Source organism: Hyla sarda, chromosome 8 (assembly GCF_029499605.1).
Source record: "Hyla sarda isolate aHylSar1 chromosome 8, aHylSar1.hap1, whole genome shotgun sequence".
NCBI lineage: Eukaryota > Metazoa > Chordata > Amphibia > Anura > Hylidae > Hyla > Hyla sarda.
Window position 1 is genome coordinate 139,736,293 of NC_079196.1, and position 19,287 is coordinate 139,755,579.

Consider the following 19,287-nt stretch of genomic DNA (forward strand, 5'->3'; position numbering starts at 1 on the left):
TACTTTCCGGATAACCATCTGTATTGTATGATTAGGCAATGTTCCAGCAGAAACTTTAAATCAGGATTTATTGTTATGTCCTGATCCTGAAAAACGTCAATACTCCCCACCTTCCCTTCAACTTCCTCTATCTCTACAGGATATAAGGTACGACCTCCGATAGTAATCCTGGAGTTCCGAGGAACCTTAATAAGGGATACAGGGGAGGGCAAAGCTATGACCTTCATCATAACTTGGTCCTTACAGAAAACAGACATATTATGCAGAGGGGTACTAACCAGTCACTTATCTTGTATTAGCATGGCATTTACCACATCACCCTCATTGTTCTTAGACATTGTCACGCAACATTTGTCTGAACCATATCTCTTATACTCTATTCCACATAAAGCATTTGTTGCATCTTATATAAACGGATTGCCTTCACATTGAAAATTATTGTCCTGAAACATCACACAATTATCCAAAATTGGTACAGAAAGCCAGTTCGGTTTCCACGGTTGATACGCTACAACATCAGGAGTCTGTATCTTAACGTGGATATTATCTTTCCATGTACCCACATTATGGACCTTTTTCATCTGAAAAACGTTATTAGCTGTAACATAAGGAATGGATAAAAGAAAACAAATCTCCATCTTTTCTGGGTCAATAAACAATGGTACAGCACTCCCCATATTGAAGGCTAGATTAAGTTGCATATCCTTAACACTGCCTTCGTCAACCTGTTGCAACATCTTGCGGATGATATCATAGGACACAAAATACAAAGGAATGCGTCCCTCTCTGAGGTCGTCCATACCACTTTGAACTTCATAATGGAATACTTGTGAGTTTATAGGTTCCTTTATCAAAATTAGTTCATGTTTAAACATTTCGTGACTCTCATGTAAATTTGTAGAATGGGTGATCAACTGTGAATGTAAATTAGTAGTCACAATAGTGTCCTCTACAACTGTAATCAAATCCGACAGGTGTTGTTTTTGGTTTTCCATTTCGGCATGTATAGCCGAAAGATTTCTTTTCAATGAAGCAATTTCGAGTTCAAGCACCTTGATTGACACAGAATTGGCAGCCGACACACTGGTTGATACAACAGTACCAACCACAGCGAAAATAATGGCAGCGATAATTGCGGAGATTAAACGTTTTGGCCGTTTATTCAGAGAAATGGAATCTCTCATCAAGGTCTTCCGGGTCTGCTCCAATATCTGCTTGATCCTTCCTTGAGAATGAGCAAGATGTATTTGATACCACATCCTAATCTCCGGTGACTTGATCTCAGACATGTTAAATTGCTTCTCAATGGCGATACTTGGGTCTAGACTGACATAGACTTTATGGGAGATGATCCTCTTATTTGTCAATATGAACCCTGTAGTGTTCTGTAGCATGATCCCAGACGGCGGTCCTGGCACAGCGATCGGCTCTGTCCGGCACTCTTTGTATAGACTCAGGACAATATACACGACTGCTAGGACTCGGGATGTCATCTTAGCTCACCTACGCACCACCTCTGTTTTCCCCTGTGACTGAAACATTGAACAACAACCATACATACAAATATACATACAATATGAATATTTTCCATTCCTCTAGTCCTTTTGATCTAGTGACTATGTACACTTCCATCCTTAACACAATGCAAGAAGCTAGCAAAAATCTATGTTTGCATTTCACAATATCTCTAAACAGAGCAAGTATCCGGTGAGAAACGAGTATGAGAAATAAGTAAAGAGGAAACAATCAAGGAGAGGTCAGTACAATTGTTCATGTATATGATACCAATCCTCAATTTTCAGTCTTTAGCTGGACCTCTTCATCTCTATTATACATCATCCTCCTGTCTTCCTTCTATCCTGTGTAACTGAGATCTAGGATGGCAAACACGCAATTGATTAATATGCACACATTTGTCAACAAAATCATCCCCCTTAGGAATTTTAATCTTATAGACCACAGGTGATATTTTATTGATAATGGTATATGGTCCCTTCCATGAAGGTAAGAGTTTTCTCTCTTTCACCTGGTTGTGAGCGAAATTGTACAGATAAACATTATCTGAGATTTCATACTCCTTTTGAGTAGTCTTTAAGTCATAATAGGTCTTAGTACTAGTTGCCGCTTTTTCCAGATTCCATTGTGCAAAAGCGAAAGCCTGTTGAAGATGCTTCCGAAGATCCTCAATAGACTGATGAGTTGTTGAAGCATTAATCAAATTGGAATCTGTTGTCCAGTATAGTAGGTGCTGGGGTAAAATCATTTTCCTACCTGTTATCATCTCGAAAGGAGAAAGCTTATTTGCTGTACTTGGTGTGGCCCGAATGGCCATAAGAACCAAAGGCAACTTGACATTCCAGTCCTTACCGGATTCACTGACAAACTTTTTGAGAATGTTTACAATGAATTGGTTATAACATTCTACTCCACCACTAGAGGCCGGTCTGTAAGCGATATGTAGCTTCCTTTTGATGCCTAATACCGTATTTATCGGGGTATACCACGCACCGGCCTATAACATGCACCCTCATTTTACCAAGGATATTTGAGTAAAAAAAGTTTTTTACCCAAATATTCATGGTAAAATGAGGGTGCGTGTGTGCGCGTGTATACCCCCATACACCCCCAGGAAAGGCAGGGGGAGAGAGGCCGTCGCTGCCCGCTTCTCTCCCCCTGCCTTTCCTGGGGTCTAGAGCCCTGCTGGCTGCCCGTTCTGTCCCCCTGACTATCGGTACCGGCGCCCCACTGCCGGCGCCGATAGCCAGGGGGAGAAAAGCGGCGCCGACAGCCAGGGGGAGAGAAGGGGCAGCGGCACCCATTGCCGGCGCCGCTGCCCCGTTGCCTCCCCCCATCCCCGGTGGCATAATTACCTGGGTCGGGTCCGCGCTGCTCCAGGCCTCCGGCGTGCGTCCCCTGCATCGTTGCTATGCACGGCGCGGCGCACTGACGTCATGCGCCGCGCCGTGCAGCGCATAGCAACGACGAAGGGGATGCACGCCGGAGGCCTGGAGCAGCGCGGACCCGACCCAGGTAATTATGCCACCGGGGATGGGGGGAGGCAACGGGCAGCGGCGTCAGCAATGGGTGCCGCTGCCCCTTCTCTCCCCCTGGCTATCGGCGCCGGTACCGATAGTCAGGGGGACAGAACGGGCAGCGGCGCCGATAGCCAGGAGGTGAGAAGGGCTGGCAGCAGGGCTCTAGACCCCAGGGAAGGCAGGGGGAGAGAAGCGGGCAGCGACGGCCTCTCTCCCCCTGCCTTTCCTGGGGCGGTATCGGCGTATAACACGCACATAGACTTTAGGCTAAAATTTTTAGCCTAAAAAGTGTGTGTTATACGCCGATAAATACGGTATTTCCCACATTTTGGTCATCACTTCACTGGTAAAATGACTTCCACGATCGGATTCAATGTATTGAAGAAGACCAAGTCTGGAAAATACGTGGTTAATGAGTAACGTGGCAGACACACTTGAACTACATGTCCTACAAGGTAAACATTTAGTGAAAAGACAGGTAACAGTCAGCACATATCTGTTTCCCTTTGACGAAGGAGTTACAGGTCCGATGAAATCAATCTGGATGTCTGACCAGGGTAGCCACATCCCCCTTTTCATCAATGGTGCCCGGTGAGTGGGAGCTTGCAGTTGAAATTGAGGACATAGTAAATATCCTTGACAATATGTTTGAACATCCCTCAACACATGAGGCCAATAAGCATAATCCCTTAACAGTTCATAGGTTACCTTTTCACCTCGATGACCAGCAGTTGGAGCATCACGGGCATGCTGAAGCATCAAACCACAGAATGTGGTAGGGACTACCCATTGCGATATGCCGTTCTTTGTAGTTCTCACCAACAATCCATCCTGTAACGAAAACTGTGACTTACCTTTCATTAAAATTTGTAAGTCTTCTTTATCTTCCCAATCCTTTTCCAAGATGGGATTCTTCTGGGGGTCTTGAACATAGTTATAAGAGATACCAAGGATGGGGTCCCCCTTTTGGCTGGCGATAAGATCTTCAGTGGGAGAATCCAGGCTCCATTGTGCCACATTGACTTTGGCTTCCCTTTTAGCCTTTCGTCTAGTTACAAAGCTATGACGAATATAGTTAGAATCCGTGACAATAACAAATTCCTTCATACCATATTCTATGGCCATCTGAACAGCTTTGTACACAGCTGTGAGCTCTGCAACCTGGCTACTTTTTGAACCAATACTGTACCCCAGGGATACATCTGGGAACGTGTTACACCAAACCATGCCAATACCAGCAACTAATTTTGGCTTATCTCCTATCACAGCATGGTAGGAGCAACCGTCCACATACACAGATGGTAAAGATTTACAATATTCCTCCTCGAATGACTTATAAGGAGATAATAATTGTTCATCCAGGAAATCTTCTCCCATCGTTTCACAGCTATGTTTTGGAGCGGTACAATCATGGAGGTCAGCTAACCCTTGGGCAACTGGATATCCCTTGTTTTGCTTATATCTGACCTCTAGAGGCCATCCCATCAATGGCAAAGTCCATGTGATTATCCTGCTGTTAGAAAGATTACCATCCCTAATCCTGTCACTTTGCAAATATTGGATACAAATGAGAAAAACATGACCTTGGCAGCAGGGGCTCAGGATCCCAAAGGAAGTGGTCACACTCGGGTCATAAAGTGGCAAAGTGCAGCAACTTTATTTGATGTACAGCAATAAAACAATGACGCATTTTGGGGTGAAACTACCCCTTCATCAGATTGACTGTAGTACATACACAGCATGGAACATGTGGGGTTTAAATAGGCCTGATATTTGTCAAACAAGATGGAGGATCGTGCAAAGGTGAGAGGTCATCATCCACATAGCGAAATGATTGTACTGTAAAACACTCATAGAAATCCATTATAAGGAATAGGGAGGGAAATACAATGTACATTGTATACAAGAACACTGAAAACAGGCATTGAATGAGCAGTAAAACTGTGTAATAGTTTTGTAATATTAGTGAATGGGGGATTGCGTCCGGGAGACATAGAAATGAGGCTTTGTTCGCACTTTGCAAATATTGTATAGATTGATTTGCCGTTTCCACAATGATTTTCTCACCTTGGATGAGGCTCCGAAAATTTAGCAAAGCCCATACGGTTGATAATATTGCTTTTTCGCAATCATTGAAGTTTACTTCCACATCTCCTGCTTCTGATAGAGAACTGCACTCATGCTTTTGTCGGTAAAACCTGTTTCAAGATAGAAAGGTTTCCCACCTTCTGGGTATGCTAGGCATGGGGCCTGGGTGAGGCTTGTCTTGAGTTCATTCACGGCTTGATTGTGAGTTCCACTCCACTTCCATCTTGCTCCTTTCTTCAATAACTGCAATAGAGGTTTTGAAATCTCGGCATGGTTTTCAATGGACTTATGTGAATAGTTCATCATACCCAGGAAGGATCTCAGCTCTTTAAGGTTTGCAGGTGTCTTTGTACTGAGCACTGCTTCCACCTTCTTTTTCTGTGGATTGATTCCATCAGCGCTGATTTCATGACCTAGGAAATTGACCTTGGTACGACACCATTGAGCCTTCTGTAAAGAAAGTTTCACACCAGCTTTTCTCAGTTGGGTTAGTACATGCCTTAATTCCACATTGTGTTCCTCAAAAGTTGCACTTTTAATCAGGATGTCATCCACATAGAATAAGGTACCACGTTCAGTGGCAACAGGCATCGCCTTATGCATGAAAACAGCAAACTCATGGCCTGATTTAATGTAATCAAAAGGCAACCGGGTCCAAGCATATTGTTGCTTCCCAAATGTGAAGGCCAATTTATATTGGTCCCTCTCATCCACCTTAATTGTCCAATATCCCTGCGCACAATCAAGGGCAGTGAAAATTTTGGACCCCTGTATCTGTGACAAACACTGGTCTATATATGGTACGGGCCAGCCGGACATATATACTCTCTTATTTAACTGCCTTAAGTCAGTACATAGGCAAAATTGACCATTTGGTCTCAAGACCGCAAGGACCGGACTGTTATACGAACTGTGCACTGGACGTATAATACCCCGTTTCTCCAACTTCTTGATGATTTTCGATAGCGACTCGTAAGCTACCAGTGGAAGTCCGTATTGTTTGACATATACAGGAGGTGCATTGGGATCTGTCTGGATTCTTGCAACATGTAGGTCAATTACCCCACAGTCATAGGAATCCTTAGCAAACATATCCTGTAAATCTGTGAAGAGCCCTTTTAGCTGTTGACGCTTCAAATCATCGGAGCATGCATCAGCTATAGAGACTTGCTCTTCCACCCGTTCCTGAAATTCAGGGAAGATTTCAGGTTGACTTAACTCATAAGTTTATTCATGCTTAGTTGTTAAGTTGCCTTTAGGTGCACTTACCTTTTCCTGCTGCTGTTGGTATGACTCATACTCCTTCTCATTGATCTCATGGTTAAAAACCAGGGATGACTCTTCAATATGACAATTACCTTCTTCAGAACGGAAAGGATAAACAGAATGAATGTTGAATAACCCTTCTGGGGTAGAGGAAAAAGTTTGTTCCACCATCTGTTCTTCTGTCATGTACTCATCAGGAATAAGTCCAATGACATCATTCTGGAATCCAAAGGTATAATATTCTGACTCCAAAGCTAGACCAATTGTAGTACCCTTTGGTATTGATATGTTATGAGGAGCCATGTTATACACAACCATATACAAAGGATATTGTTGAATATTTACCATGGGATTATGTGGTACCTTAAGACCAAGTTGCTGCATCCTATTGGACAAACAGATCAAAGCATCAGCATTCTTTAACTTCTGCCCCTTCTTTACCTCTATGGGAAGAAAAAACTGATTGTGCCCTTCAGGGATCTTTACCTCATCAGCAACCATGATACTCACAACATAAGGCATTTGTTGTCCCCATCTTAGGGTCTGTTCCTCATCCAGGAATCCTTCTTGATCCCCTGGTAACCTGGACCACAAGTTACCATTGATCAGGTCAATCTGTATGGCAAATCAGTGTAAGAGGTCATTACCCACATACATCTGGTATTTTGGCTCTCTCAGCACCAGAAAAGAGTGCTCTGCCGTTTTGTTACCTATAGAAATAGATAGCAAACATCTTGCAACAACATTATGACTCATTGAGTCACCATCCAGATCATGTACCCATTGTTCCTGCGGAGAAAGACATCTTATCATTTTAGGATTGGACATCTGTTTTAATAGGCTCAGGCTGATATAGCTGTCTTCGGACTTCAGATCCAACTTGGCATACTTCATCCTAGCTATATTGTTAACCTGAATAATAATCATTAGGTTATCATTAACCTTTTCAATTGTACACAAGGATTGTGCATGCCTATTTAATTCCACAGTTCCGGAGCATATCCTGTCAAGAGAAATGGTTTGGACATCACTATCCAAAGTTACCTTTTTAATTCTGTCCTTCTGGACCGTAATGATATGAGCACGGACATTAGGGGATGTCACTGAATTACCATTTTGCAGGATTGTCACATCCGGTCTTTGACTGTTCCTAAAATTAATCTCAATAGAGTCAGACCTTTCTTCCACAACATTACAGCTATGTCTAGATCTTTCCTTGCAAGAATGATCATAGACAATTGGTGCTCTGACTTGGACCCATATCGCTTCATTAATTAAAACTACTATGGAACTCAAACGTTTTAGCAGATCAATTCCAATGATCAGCCGATCATATGGAAGATCTACAATGATCACGAGATGTCTAACTATCTTTTTGCCCAGACTAAACTTTAACCAAGCTGTTCCTAAAACATTAATAGAATCACCACCCACGCTAATCAGAGAACCAGTATACGGTTTTAACCGTGGTTTCTCTGTGGCTAAATTCATAATCTGATAGAAATGCCTCAGTGAAAGTAGGGTGGCCTGAGACCCAGTGTCAATTAGCCCCTTAATTGGACTTGTGAACACATCTTGCAAATGTGTATCTGCAAAATATCGGCCATCAATTGTCTCTAATATACACAAAAAGTTGGGATGGGCAGACATTTGACCTCTCGGCTCCAGCATTGTGACCTGTGGAATAACTTTATTAGTCTCACTCACTATGACCCCCCCCCCCCCTTCTGGAAGGAGCAACTTGGATCACATTACAGCTGGCAGCTGGAAACTTGCAGGTTAACCCCATTGATGCTGGATCACTTTCAATTGTAGGCACATCAGTGTATGACTTGGCTTGATCTGGTCGAACAATAAAAGACAATTTAGATACATCCCCCTCATAGGAGGGTGATGGGATAAGACATTGCGACATCCCATCTCAAGAATACTAGAAGGCAAAATAGGGTTAGAAATTAGATTGCATCCTAAAACTCCCTGCTCAGATGCCTTATTGAGACCTTGTATCTGACCCTGCTTCTTAAGACTTATGTAGCCGTATTGGGACTGGCAGCCTCTCCCAAAAAAGGATTGTTCCTTCGTTCAGCTACCCCCTGGGACAATTGACTTACTAATTCTGTCAACCTGGCCATCTGATCCGTCATTTCCTTTGTTCTTACCATTTCCTTGGACTATATCTTTAGAAGAGGTAGATACCTGATCCCTTTGAGCATTGGAAGGAGATGACCCTCCCTTCCCATCCTGCTTGGGTTTATTATACCACTTCTTGTACCTTGGAGGACCCCTGTAATTATTTTGGGCAGGATTGTTATCCATCTTCTTACCATAGGAATCCCCCTTTGACCCATTTGATTTTTCTTGTTTAGTACTTCACTGTTTCTGCTGGGCCTGGTTATCTGCTCCATTAGAATTAGGAAACCTACGGGCAGGGCTGCCATCAGAAATTTCGGGGCCCCTCACACAGCTCAAGGCCTGCCCCCCCCCCCCCCCCCCCCGTTCCTTGTAGAGATACATGGAGGGGGTGTGCCGGCCGCAGCTTCCTGGGGGGTACAGACGTCAGCTCCCAGCAAACCGCTGGGGCCTGTGCAGGAGATCACGGGGGGAGGGGAGGGTCCCAGCCCTTGGACCCCCCCCTGCGATCTATAACTTATCCCCTATCCTTGGATAGGGGTTAAGTTATTTTTCACCAGACTACTCCTTTTAAAGAGGGGCCTACCCAAACTATATGGAAGCAACTATTAACAGAGGGGCCTACCCAAACTATATAGGGGGCTCCATATAGTTTGCGTAGGCCCCTCTGTTAATAGTTGCCCCCATAGTTGTGGTAGGCCCGGGGCCCACTCAGAGAGGCCTACAACTATATGGGGGGAAAATTATTAGCAAAGAGGGGCCTACAACAACTATATGGGCCGGGGCACAATTTGCCACTATATAGTTGTTGTACGCCCCTTTCTGCTGTTAACCGCTGCCCCCAATGCTGTATCAATGCGCAGTGGTCGTGCGCAGGGGTGTAGCTAGAAACCACAGGGCCCCGATGCAAAAAATTACCTCGGGGCTCCCTACCCCTGACCCCCCCCCCAGGGCCCAGGCATTTTATAATAAGCAGCCCATTTTTTTGGTGGGGGTCCACCCACCGATCACCTCGGTTGAAGTGGTTCTCCAGCTGTTGGAAAGCTAGAACTCGCATCATTCTGGAGAGCCTCTGGCAATGGGAGTTGTAGTTTTGTAACAGCTGGAGAGACACAGATTGGACACAGTTTTACCCATCATCACTGCAGAACTTACAAGTGACTACAGCACTGATGGGACAGTCAGGAGAACACACAATGATATCAGTGACCTGAGTGACATCTTCTGACTTGAGTGATATCTTCTCTGTTATCTTTTCTTCTTCATCGGGTCAAGAGACCAGGTCTTCCTCCAGTTCCATCTTCTCTGCAGAGTCTGACATCCGGAGATCATTGGCTCCTCACTTTGTCAGCAGATCCTCATCCTCTGCATGAAGACAGTAATCATTATAACCTTGTCAGAATGTGTACCCTAAATAAAATACTGCCCCACACTGTACCCAAATTAAAATGCTGCCCCACACTGTACCCTGAATATAATACTGCTACGCACTGTACCTTCTCAATATAATACTGCCACACATTGTACCCTGAATATAATAATACCACACACTGTACCCTCTGAATATAATACTGCCACACACTGTACCCACTAAATATAATACTGCCACACACTGTATCCACTGAATATAATGCTGCTATACACTGTACCCTGAATATAATACTGCTATACACTGTACCCTGAATATAATACTGCCACACTCTGTACCCTCTGAATATAATAACACACACTGTACCCTCTGAATATAATACTGCCACACACTGTACCCCTGAATATAATACTACCACACACTGTACCCCTGAATATAATACTGCCACACACTGTACCCTGAATATAATACTGCCACACACTGTACATCTGAATACAATATTGCCATACATGCATACACATCATATATACATATACACCCACTCTCATCGTCTGTGTCCACATCACTCCTCATCACCCACATAACTCCCTGTACCTCTCATCACCCCCAAACCCCCCCCTGCACCTCTCATCACCCCCATAACCCCCCCTGCACCTCTCATCACCCCCATAACCCCCCCTGCACCTCTCATCACCCCCATAACCCCCTGCACCTCTCATCACCCCCTGCTCCTCTTATCACCCCAATCACCCCCTGCACCTCTCATCACCCCCATAACCCCTCTGCAACTCTAATCATCCCCCTGTACCTCCTATCACCCCCATAACCCCCCGTACCTCTTATCACCCCATAACCCCCCTGCACCTCTCATCACCCCCATTACCCCCCTTGCACCTCTCATCACCCCCCCCCCCCCCGCACCACTCATCACCTCCATAACCTCCCACCACCTCTCAATTTTTCTCCATATTTTTTGTATGGGCCATTAATATACTTATATACATTTATCATATCCCCCCTTAAACGTCTCTTCTCAAGACTAAACAATTGTAACTCCTTTAATCACTCCTCATAACTAAGATGTTCCATGCCCCATATTAGTTTAGCCGCGCTTCTCTGCACCCTTTCCAGCTCCACAGTGTCCCTTTTATGGACTGGTGCCCAAAACTGAACAGCATATTCCAGGTGAGGCCGTACCAATGCTTTATAAAGGGGGAGTATTATGTCCCTGTCCCTTGAGTCCATGCCTCTTTTTATACATGACAATATCCTGCCGGCCTTGGAAGCAGTAGCCTGACATTGCATGCTATTCTGTAGTCTGTGATCTACAAGTACTTAGTCTATCCAAGTCATCTTGTAACCTATACACCTCCTCTATAGACTGTACCGTGCTACAAAGCTTGGTGTCATCTGCAAAGATAGAAACAGAGCTGTTAATGCCATCCTCTATATCATTGATAAATAAATTAAACAACAGAAGTCCCAGTACTGAACCTTGGGGCACACCACTAATAACCGGGGACCAATCAGAGTAGGAATCATTGACCACCACTCTCTGGGTACGATCCATGAGCCAGTGTTCAATCCAGTTACAAACTAAAGTTTCCAACCCCAAAGACCTTAACTTACCTGTCAGATGTCTATGAGGGACAGTATCAAACGCTTTAGCAAAATCCAGAAACACTATATCCACAGCCATTCCTCTGTCAAGGCTTCTACTCACCTCTTCATAAAAGCAAATTAGATTGGTTTGACAACTTCTATCCTTAGTAAACCCATGCTGGCTATCACTTATAATACAATTATCCCCTATGTATTCCTGTATGTAATCCCTTATAAGTCCTTCAAACAATTTACCCACAATGCACGTTAGACTTACCGGTCTATAGTTTCCTGGGGAAGACCTAGAGCCCTTTTTGAAGATTGAAGAATACCAGACACCAGTGAATCTCTAAATATCATGAACAGGGGTACAGATATTACTGAACTTAATTATCTAAGAACTCTTGGGTGCAATCCATCTGGCCCTGGATATTTGCTTACATTTATATTACTTAACTTACCTTGTACCATTTCTACATTAAGCCAGTTCAGTACATTACATGATGTGTTACCAGCACTGACCTGTCCAATGTCAGCTCCTCATGCAGAACATCCTGCCATCTACGGATGCCCCTTTCAGTAAAGGATGTAAAGAAATGGTAGTATTTATTTTCAAACGCCCAGGGAAGGAATCTAATTCTCTCTGAATCTGAGTACAGTTTCAGTGAATCCATGGTACTTTTATGCAAATTTAAGTGGTCAGCAATCTCTGCTGATCCCTTTTTAGTGAATTTTGGTACCACGGTATTCAAGAATTTAATAATGCTAGATGATGGTAATTCACTTTTTGGTGATGGTTGGCAGTTCCTTTTAGTAGCCAGACCATAGGAATATTGTCGCGATTATCTCTACCTTTCTGAGACATTTCAACTTGTCGTGGCAAATAATACCCAGCTTCCCTATCACTCTCACTGTCATCCTCCCTACTCCTACAATCAGACACATCCGTCCTCTCACCACACTCATCATCCTCAGATGATTTAACCCTATCAACCCTCTCTGCAAATGTGCCATGGGTTTGAGAACGGTGTGGATAACCTGCAGCCTGGAATGCAGCCATAGCTTTACTAATTTGGTGTATTTGGGCTTGCATTACCTTCATATCCGAGCGGTTGCTCTCTAGCAGGTTATGACTAGTACCTAGATCCAGTTTAGTCTCTTGTGTGTCGAAAGGTGGGTTTTCTATGTGTTGATCTGTGTGAATTGGAATATTTAGGAACGGATTACTACGGGACAAACCACCATCCTCACGGGTTACACTGGATTTAGGTCTGACACCAGACAAGTCATAACTTATTGGTCGGGTAATTAGTTCCATCTGTAGACGTTGTACCTGCGACTTAAGTGACTGTGATTCCTGTTCAAGTGTAGTATTGTCAAACTGAAGTCGGTCATTGCAATTTTTTAAGTCAGTGACCGTCCCTTTTGTTGACTCTTATGTCCATATTTAGCTGATCAATAAGATCTTATAATTCACATATGTGTTCGTTTTGTTTTCTTAACCGATTACTGGCTACAAATGTAGTGTAAAGAATTAGTGGAGATAGGTGCACAATAAGACTGTCTCGACGTTTGCCTTTGTCAGAGAGTGTTACATGTGTTGTATATTTTCGAATCCCAGTGCCTGGTGCCCACACATCATCACACTCTGACTCAGCACATGCCTTTAACCCCTTAAGGACCGGAGGTTTTTCCGTTTTTGCATTTTCGTTTTTTGCTCCTTGCCTTTAAAAAATCATAACTCTTTCAAATTTACACCTAAAAATCCATATGATGGCTTATTTTTTGCGCCACCAATTCTACTTTGTAATGACGTCAGTCATTTTGCCCAAAAATCTATGGTGAAGCGGGAAAAAAAATAATTGTGCGACAAAATTGAAAAAAAAACGCTGTTTTGTAACTTTCGTTTCTACGTAGTAAATTCCGTTTCTACGTAGTAAATTTTTTGGTAAAAATTACACCTGATATGTATTCTGTAGGTCCATACGATTAAAATGATACCCTACTTATATAGGTTTGGTTTTGTCGCACTTCTGGAAAAAATCATGACTACATGCAGGAAAATTAATACGTTTAAAATTGTCATCTTCTGACCCCTATAACTTTTTTATTTTTCCGTGTATGGGGCGGTATGAGGGCTCATTTTTTGCGCCGTGATCTGAAGTTTTTAACGGTACCATTTTTGCATTGATAGGACTTATTGATCACTTTTTATTCATTTTTAAATGATATAAAAAGTGACCAAAAATGCACTATTTTGGACTTTGAAATTTTTTTGCGTGCACGCCATTGACCGAGCGGTTTAATTAATGATATATTTTTATAATTCGGACATTTCTGCACGCGGTGATACCACATATGTTTATTTTTATTTTTATTTACACTGTGTTTTTTTTTTTTATTGGAAAAGGGGGGTGATTCAAACTTTTAATAGGGGAGGAGTTAAATGATCTTTATTCACTTTTTTTTTTTCACTTTTTTTTTGCAGTGTTATAGGTCCCATAGGGACCTATAACACTGCACACACTGATCTTCTATGTTGATCACTGGTTTCTCATAAGAAACCAGTGATCAACGATTCTGCCCGATGACTGCTCATGCCTGGATCTCAGGCACTGAGCAGTCATTCGGCGATCGGACAGCGAGGAGGCAGGTAGGGGCCCTCCCGCTGTCCTGTCAGCTGTTCGGGATGCCGCGATTAGCCGCGGCTATCCCGAACAGCCCGACTGAGCTAGCCGGGAACTTTCACTTTCACTTTTAGCCGCGCGGCTCAGCTTTGAGCGCGCGGCTAAAGGGTTAATAGCGCGCGGCGCCGCGATCGGCGCTGCGCGCTATTAGAGGCGGGTCCCGGCTTCACTATGACGCCGGGCCCGCCATGATATGACGCGGGGTTACTGTGTAACCCCGCGTTATATCAGAAGAGCAGGACCAAGGACGTACCGGTACGTCCTTGGTCCTTAAGGGGTTAAGTTAGCTACCCATGCATCTACATCATACTTCAAATCCAACCTCTCATTTACATATTGAGTAACATCATAAATTAATTTTTCAGGAGTGGAAAGCGTTTTTAATGGGGTAGCTAAAGCCTCTCCTAAGCCCAAGTCACTATCAGTTACACTCATCTTATTACCTATACTGTCTACACCTAAATACAAACCAAGTATAATCAACAAATTGCAATCAAAGGAGTATTAATGCAAGATTAATTCCTATTACATACCAAATCTCAGCAGTGCCTCCATCTGTCGTATAAATTATACACGAAGAAGATAAAGTAATAAACTTTATCTCAAAATAAAATGAGAATCGGGGATAAAAAAAATTTAAACAAGTGAGATCCTCAGAGGCCGACACAATAAATATGTCTATTATTAGTTAATATTTGGAAGATAGGAATATCGTTGCACAAATAAGACCTCAACAATAAAATATGTAAAAGTAGATACACAATTTATTAATTAAAATATAGAAATATAAAATATGATAAAATATGCAGATCAATATGATGTCACAATAATACCTAAATTTGCCCACTAGATGGGAGTATACCGCCCTAGTTCACAATGGTATTCAAAATTAACCACAAGATGGCAGCATAGATATCAACAGTATATAGCATATATGCAGTTGGTATACATAAGAAATGAGTATATGAAATACAAGATATGTTAATACATGCAACAGTGATTTTCCCTGAAACTTTGCCTTGATAAATGATAACATATAAATTATTGATGGCTATAATTTGGGACTATTTATTTTCGAAAATGTGAATCACAAATACAATTAAAATTATTCTGTTCAGATAGATGTCAGTGTCTGCAGATTCACTAAAGTTTTACCTGGACAGAAATCTATAAATTCATCCAAAATTTGTGGATGGGAAGATATAAATTAGCTTAAGTACAAACTCTCCCTGCTATAGAATAGCCAACAATAATCAAAAAGATATTACAGTTCTTTTATAGTTGCCACAGAGTTGAAATGCCAGTGGGTATATGCAGATTGGATAAGAGGTAACAAATAAAAGAAGTAACAAAGATTTGTCCATCCTCCCTTTACACTTCAGTTTAAAACAAAGTTTCTTATCTTGATCAGATAAGAAACCAACCAATCACGTCTCTAGAACAAAAACATGCTAGGCCCTTGTCTCGCCCAGATGTAACTATTTCACTGACCAGAGAAGGCACCCTTGCCCATGAGTTGCTAAAATATTCTCCTAAAAATTAGCAGACATTACCATAGATATATCATGTCAAGTCATCTCTCCAACTAATGGCCAATAAATATAGTTAGCTGGATTAGATTTTGACACAGCAGACATCTTGGGATTTCCCAAATCTTCAATTTGAATCTGACATTAATGGTCTCTCCCAAGTCTAAACTAATGAATAGATTCTCAGTTTATTGTCTATTCTTACAGTCATAAATCTATCAGATAAGAAATAATTGTAGACTTTATTCATGGGACGAAATCAGACCATCAGATTACATACATGCTAACTTATAGATGCAGGAAAACTAAATAGGTTACATATGGTATAGTGACCACATAACATAAACATGCCACTAATAATAATCATAATAATAATGATAGATAATGCATATCTAACTACTGTCACGATTCGGCTTCCAGGTAGTGGATCCTCTGTGTCAGCGAGGGATTGGCGTGGACCGTGCTAGTGGACCGGTTCTAAGAGGCTACTGGTTTTCACCAGAGCCCGCCGCAAAGCGGGATGGTCTTGCTGCGGCAGTAGCAACCAGGTCGTATCCACTAGCAACGGCTCTACCTCGCTGACTGCTGAGAAGGCGTGGGACAGAAGGACTAGGCAGAGGCAAGGTCAGACGTAGCAGAAGGTCGGGGGCAGGCGGCAAGGTTCGTAGTCAGGATGGGTAGCAGAAGTTCAGGTACACAGGCTTTGGACACACTAAACGCTTTCACTGGCACAAGGCAACAAGATCCGGCAAGGGAGTGCAGGGGAAGAGATCAGATATAGCCAGGGAGCAGGTGGAAGCCAATTAAGCTAATTGGGCCAGGCACCAATCATTGGTGCACTGGCCCTTTAAGTCTCAGAGAGCTGGCGCGCGCGCGCCCTAGAGAGCGGAGCCGCGCGCGCCAGCACATGACAGCAGGGGACCGGGACGGGTAAGTGACCTGGGATGCGATTCGCGAGCGGGCGCGTCCCGCTGTGCGAATCGCATCCCCAACGGCCATGACAGTGCAGCGCTCCCGGTCAGCGGGACTGACCGGGGCGCTGCAGGGAGAAAGACGCCGTGAGCGCTCCGGGGAGGAGCGGGGACCCGGAGCGCTAGGCGTAACAGTACCCCCCCCTTAGGTCTCCCCTTCTCTTTGTCCGGTAACTGCCTCCCCTGGGATGAGGACACCGGGAAAGAATGGAGGGTTTCCTCAACGGCAGGCAGTACAGCAGGAGTGGGAATGGGGAGGGAGGGCAGAGGGCGAGGCCTGGCACGGGGCAGTGTGACACCAGGACGGGGGCCATGGGGAGGCACAGAGGCTTGCCTGACGGGACTGGGAGGGGGCGAGAGGCACTTCCTGTGGCAGGCAGAGTCCCAGTTCCTGATCTCCCCGGTGGTCCAATCAATGGTGGGGGAATGAAGCCGGAGCCAAGGCAGACCGAGGAGGACCTCAGAGGTACAGTTGGGGAGAATGAAGAACTCAATCCTCTCAAGGTGGGGTCCAATGGACATGAGGAGGGGCTCTGTGCGGTAACGCACGGTGCAGTCCAATCTGGCTCCGTTGACCGCGGAAATGTAGAGCGGCTTGACGAGACGGGTCACCGGGATGCTGAATTTATTAACAAACGACTCCAAAATAAAATTTCCAGAGGCACCGGAGTCCAAGCAGGCCACGGCTGAGAGGGAGGAGTTGGCTGAAGAAGAAATCCGCACGGGTACCGTGAGACGTGGAGGAGCAGACTTGGAACCAAGAGACGCCACACCCACGTGAGCTGGGTGCGTGCGTGCGTTTCCCAGGCGTGGAGGACGGATAGGGCAATCCACCAAGAAATGCTCGGTACTGGCACAGTAAAGACAGAGATTTTCTTCCCTACGGCGATTCCTCTCTTCCTGGGTCAGGCGAGACTTATCCACTTGCATGGCCTCCTCGGCGGGAGGCCCAGGCGTAGATTGCAACGGATACTGTGGGAGAGGTGCCCAGAGATCTAAGTCTTTTTCCTGGCGGAGCTCTTGGTGTCGCTCAGAAAAACGCATGTCAATGCGGGTAGCTAGATGGATGAGTTCTTGCAGATTGGCAGGAATCTCTCGTGCGGCCAGCACATCCTTGATGCGACTGGATAGGCCTTTTTTAAAGGTCGCGCAGAGAGCCTCGTTATTCCATGATAACTCGGAAGCAAGAGTACGAAATTGGATGGCGTACTCGCCCACTGAAGAATTACCCTGGACCAGGTTCAACAGGGCAGTCTCGGCAGAAGAAGCTCGGGCTGGCTCCTCGAAGACACTCCGGAGTTCAGCGAAGAAGGCCTGGACTGTGGCTGTGGCAGGATCATTGCGGTCCCAGAGCGGTGTGGCCCAAGACAAGGCCTTTCCTGAAAGAAGGCTTACTACGAACGCCACCTTAGACCGTTCTGAAGGAAACAAGTCCGACAACATCTCCATATGCAGGGAACACTGAGACAAAAATCCACGGCAGAGTTTAGAGTCCCCATCAAATTTGTCCGGCAGGGACAAGCGGAGGTTAGGAGCGGCCACTCGCTGCGGAGGAGGTGCAGGAGCTGGCGGAGGAGATGGTTGCTGCTGTAGCAGAGGCAGAAGTTGCTGTAACATGGCGGTCAACTGCGACAGCTGCTGTCCTTGTTGGGCAATCTGCTGCGATTGCTGAGCGACCACCGTGGGAAGATCAGCGAGACTTGGCAGCGGCACCTCAGCGGGATCCATGGCCGGATCTACTGTCACGATTCGGCTTCCAGGTAGTGGATCCTCTGTGTCAGCGAGGGATTGGCGTGGACCGTGCTAGTGGACCGGTTCTAAGAGGCTACTGGTTTTCACCAGAGCCCGCCGCAAAGCGGGATGGTCTTGCTGCGGCAGTAGCAACCAGGTCGTATCCACTAGCAACGGCTCTACCTCGCTGACTGCTGAGAAGGCGTGGGACAGAAGGACTAGGCAGAGGCAAGGTCAGACGTAGCAGAAGGTCGGGGGCAGGCGGCAAGGTTCGTAGTCAGGATGGGTAGCAGAAGTTCAGGTACACAGGCTTTGGACACACTAAACGCTTTCACTGGCACAAGGCAACAAGATCCGGCAAGGGAGTGCAGGGGAAGAGATCAGATATAGCCAGGGAGCAGGTGGAAGCCAATTAAGCTAATTGGGCCAGGCACCAATCATTGGTGCACTGGCCCTTTAAGTCTCAGAGAGCTGGCGCGCGCGCGCCCTAGAGAGCGGAGCCGCGCGCGCCAGCACATGACAGCAGGGGACCGGGACGGGTAAGTGACCTGGGATGCGATTCGCGAGCGGGCGCGTCCCGCTGTGCGAATCGCATCCCCAACGGCCATGACAGTGCAGCGCTCCCGGTCAGCGGGACTGACCGGGGCGCTGCAGGGAGAAAGACGCCGTGAGCGCTCCGGGGAGGAGCGGGGACCCGGAGCGCTAGGCGTAACAACTACTATCAAGAATATAAGGAAAAGTATTTTCATATATCAGCCACTCAATAAAAGGACACAATGCACCAAGTGTGACCTGGGATGTTATATTGGTGAGACCAGTCAGCAACTCAATAAAAGGATACAATGGCACGGTCCGACGGCTCTGCAGATCTGGAAAACT

The 19,287-nt window shown here is 45.1% G+C and overlaps 1 protein-coding gene across 6 annotated transcripts in view; it reads left to right on the top strand.

Moving 5' to 3' along the window:
* TNRC18 (trinucleotide repeat containing 18) overlaps window positions 1-19,287 on the top strand; it is a 968,701-nt gene that overhangs the window by 773,223 nt on the left and 176,191 nt on the right. The window lies entirely within an intron of this gene.